We start from the raw sequence: 4,138 nt of genomic DNA on the forward strand, positions 1-4,138 counted from the left end.
CCCCCCCCCCCTCCTCCCCGCTCTCCAAGCTGCCATGCGTCTTTGTTCTGCTCCTTACGTGTTTTTGTTTTGCTGCGCGCGGAATTCGCATTGTCGAGCTGTGTCCAGCAGCGGTGGTGGCGGCGTGAGTCACCAGGACTTACCCTGCCCACTTTACACCGGCCCCTTTTAATGTTATTACCCTACTTTACCCTCCTCCCCTCTTGCTGTTACCCCATTCACCTGTTACCCACCCGCCCGGACCACCTGGCCTGGCCGGTAATTACCCGGCTGCTGTCGATCATGTGATCTGGACTATGAAGACGTCACGGTGTGTGGCGCGCCCGGGGCCCGCGGGGCGTTCAGGACGGCGGCGGCCTGCATCGCCCGCACCACGGGCAGCAAGCGGCCAAGGGTCCGGCGGGGGATGTGGGGCCCGAGGGGTCGAACACAGACCAGGCGGGGGTACAAATACCATGGCATCCTTCTATCCTCCCTCTCTTGCTCATTTCCATGCACGTTCTGTAAGCTATCGATGGCTTATCACCCACCTGGCATGCGCCGCCCCTTCTCTAAATCCGCTACTTTTCATCAGACACCCTCTCATCACTCTCACTACAAACTCACCCTTCTTGCCCCATCCAACTGTTTGCATCTCGCTACATCATCAAACCATCAAGTTTTTGCTCATTTTTGGATCTTATTTGCCGATCAATTATATGACCCCGCGTTGCTCTTTTGCCAACTTGTCGCCTCATTAAGAGTATATGGCGGAGAGGCCGCATGGACCAGACCCGATCACAATCATCATATTTCATGTTTAGAGAGGAAAGAAACAGACGAGAGAGAGCCAGCCAGCCTCGGCGGTGCAGCGGCGTGGGCAGGGCGCGAGCACGCACGAGCACGCCCGGAGCGAAGCGAAGAGCAGCCCGTCTCTCTCTGCCCCTCTAAATGAAGTCAGATCAAGGAGTCCATTTCTCATTATTACCGCCAAGACGGCGGCGTCGCAGCAGCAGAGCTCGGCGGAGAGCAGAATGATGAGGTTTCGTTTTCTCGTTTTGCATTCCACCTCCGCGCGCGAGTGCCTGGCTGCCTGCGCTGCTCTGCCGCCCTCTCATCTCTCTCTCTCTCTCTCTCTCTCTCTCTCTCTCTCTCTCTCTCTCTCTCGCAGTCGTGCTTGCCTTTTGATGATGTGCTTCCGCGGCCATGATCGTCGTGTTCCAGTTCGTCTCCCCCAGCTCCACGGCATTTATTATTGCGGAGGTGTTAAAAGTATAACAATTATACAGTTTATATTGTGTGTAACAAAAAGCACAGCAGAATCGTCATTCATATCTTCTGGCTGTGTAGCGCGGTGCTCTATCCGACGCCTCGTGGGGAGCGATGCCCACGGCAGATAGCCCTCATCCGGCTCGCCGGTGTGAGTGTGTGTGGTGGGAGAGAGAGGAAAGTGTGAGTTAGAGAGAGAGAAACAGAGAGAGAGAGAGATGGTATTCTGCCGGATGTTCCAAGTAACTGTTCGAACGGGCGGGCAGGCCTGGCGGTGAGCCACCCCCGCGGTGGGTCTCGCGGCTGGGGTGAATAGACTGTCCATGGGAATGAATGGAAAGAGGACTGGTGCGTGTGTGTGTGTGTGTAGGGGGGGGGGGGCACGTATCAGAGCTTATCTCGAAATGTCTACGTTTTTATTTTTTCGTTTTTTCTCCTCCGTTGGATTTCCGGTTTTCCATTTATGAGTCGCGCCCTATGGTGATCGAGCGCGTGCGTGTTTGTGTGCGTGTGACTTCGATCGCTGAGCCCGACAACTCCTACGTACACATGACAGAGAGAGAGAGCGGGAGAGAGGGAGGAAGGGTTAGAGCGAGAGAGAGAGAGAGAGAAAGGGGGAGCGGTGCTCCTGCCGCGGGCGTCCACAGCCCCATATTTCGCATTGTTCAAACAAAGTGCGCAGCGCACCTCGGACACAATGGAATGGGCAGCATTTGTAAACACGTTTGCCTCGTTATTACAGAGAGAGGGGTTTGCATCCGACGCCTGGCCGCCCCGCCGTGGGCCCCGCCCCGCCCTGCGCGCGCAGCACAGCGCACCGAGCGTTTAGACTTTATGCCCCCATTTCTTGTGTTTTGCCCCGTCCGCCGTGTCCGCCGTGTTCTTGTACGTCTTGTTGCCGTGGACGTGTGACTGGAGTGGCGGCGCGGCTGCCCGCTGCGCACACGGGGCGGGGCGGGGTGCGGCGGGGCGGGGCGGAAGAGTGGTGCGAGCGAGCGGCAGGCGTCGATACAAGGTGTTGCCCCGCCGCGCCGCCCGGCCCGAGCCCAAGGCCCGGAGCAAGGGGCAAGTAATTTAAGCCTAATGCCGGGTAATAACATAGGTGGGCCCACTGTGCGCAGGACGGGCCGGGCTGGAGCGGCTCGAGAAGCGAGCGGGGCGAGAGCGGGGCCCTCCAGCCGTGTCGTATTGGTCCACGGTACCATTGCTGGAGAGGAGAGAGAGGCCCGCCGCGCCGCGGCTTCGGAATTCCACAGGGCTTTTAGCTCTCTCTCTCTCTCTCTCTCTCTCTCTCTCTCTCTCTCTCTCTCTCTCTCTCTCTCTCTCTCTGCAGCTTTCAAAACGTTTCTCAAAAGATCGAATATCGCGTGTCTTTACTTTTGAGATGACCCGTTAATAAATACAGATCACAAGAAAGTGCCGCACATGTGAATTTAAGTTCAGAAAAAAAAATGTTTCGTTGATGAAACGATTATTTCGCCAGATGATCGATTAGAGCGTGGTAATTTCATTTCATCCTGTGTCAATATATTTTACAGAAATATTTTTATGCCATAATTAGGCTGCTCTCTGTCGGTGTATCCATCCTTGTCCGATGTGCGCGCCCTCTTTCTCTCAATCGCTTCTCGGAACGAGGTGTGATGAGGTGCGCTACCTGCCGCTGCTGCCGCCCGGCGGGTGACTTCCTATGGGCAGCGATAAAGAACGAGAGAGAGAGAGAGAGAGACGGACCGCAGACCTTGGCCGTAGGCCCCTGCTGCGACAGACTTGTCGAGCCGCTGGTCTGCTGCTGGCGCCAGGGGCGGGTGCAAGTAAGCCGAGTGTGAGGTCAGCTGTCCGATTACGACACTCTTCACACCGCTTTTTGTCTGTTTCGCCACTTTGCCGCGGCAAACGGCAGCCTTCCCCGTTTTTTGCGGTTTGAAGCTCGAGTGAAGAATACAAGAAATCGTTTCACCTCCGTGATGCTTTTACACACCTTGCACGACACGAAAGGCAAGTGCTCCTAATTTTACCGGCACCGTTCCCAACAAAATGATAATAACAAAAGATTGTTTCACCAATCGCTCTTCTTAGGTTGTGTTAAATTCTTCTGACGCGTGGATTTCGGTTGCTGAGAAATGCTTGTGACGCGGCCGTCTCTCCCGGGGCGGAATGTGAATGGGGCTGAGTGGGGCTCTGCGGTGTGAAAGTGTGAAGGGCGGTCGCGGTAATCCGCTGACCCGTTGCGATATCCATCGGGCGACACCCACGGGGCGACCGACGGACACCTCGGTGGGCTGGAAGAGCACGTCGCCTGTCTGTCGCCGAGGTTGCCCGCTTTGCGTTTGCGTGTGTGTGTGTGTGTGTGGGAGTGCAGGTGGAGGAGTGAGCGCTGCTGCCGGACGACCGAGGGATTCCCTGCCGCTGCTGGTCGTTGACCGCTGCACGCCGCCGGCCCGCGGCTGGAGAAGTGCTGGAGCCGACGGGACAAGCCGGCGGCGGGGCGTGCTATGCAGGTGCGGCCTCTTCCTGGAGAACCTCGGCCAATCGGCCCGTCTTCTTCTCCAGGACGACAGCGACTCGCTCGCACGGGACGGACGGGGGTAGCCCGCGGGAGGGTGCACACCAGGCACACCTCATGCATATGTTGCTGTTGCATACATTGTTGGCGGACGCCGGCGTGCAAGTGCGAAAGAAAGAGAAAGAGAAGAGGCGTCAAGTTTCAGCAGCGGCGGTGGGGAAGCGATACGGATCACAGTCGGATGGCGCTCGTTATTCCAGCAAGTGTCACTTCTGGTCGAGATAAGGCGCTATCGCCGTGAGGAGGGTCAGGGGCGCCGATAGTTTGTGATTGAGCCTTAGGCCCCTGAGCAGCGCTCGGCGGGCCGGGGTTGCATCAAGAGGAGGA

This window comes from Frankliniella occidentalis, unplaced genomic scaffold, assembly GCF_000697945.3.
Source record: "Frankliniella occidentalis isolate FOCC.00 unplaced genomic scaffold, Focc_3.1 Scaffold706, whole genome shotgun sequence".
NCBI classification, from domain to species: domain Eukaryota; kingdom Metazoa; phylum Arthropoda; class Insecta; order Thysanoptera; family Thripidae; genus Frankliniella; species Frankliniella occidentalis.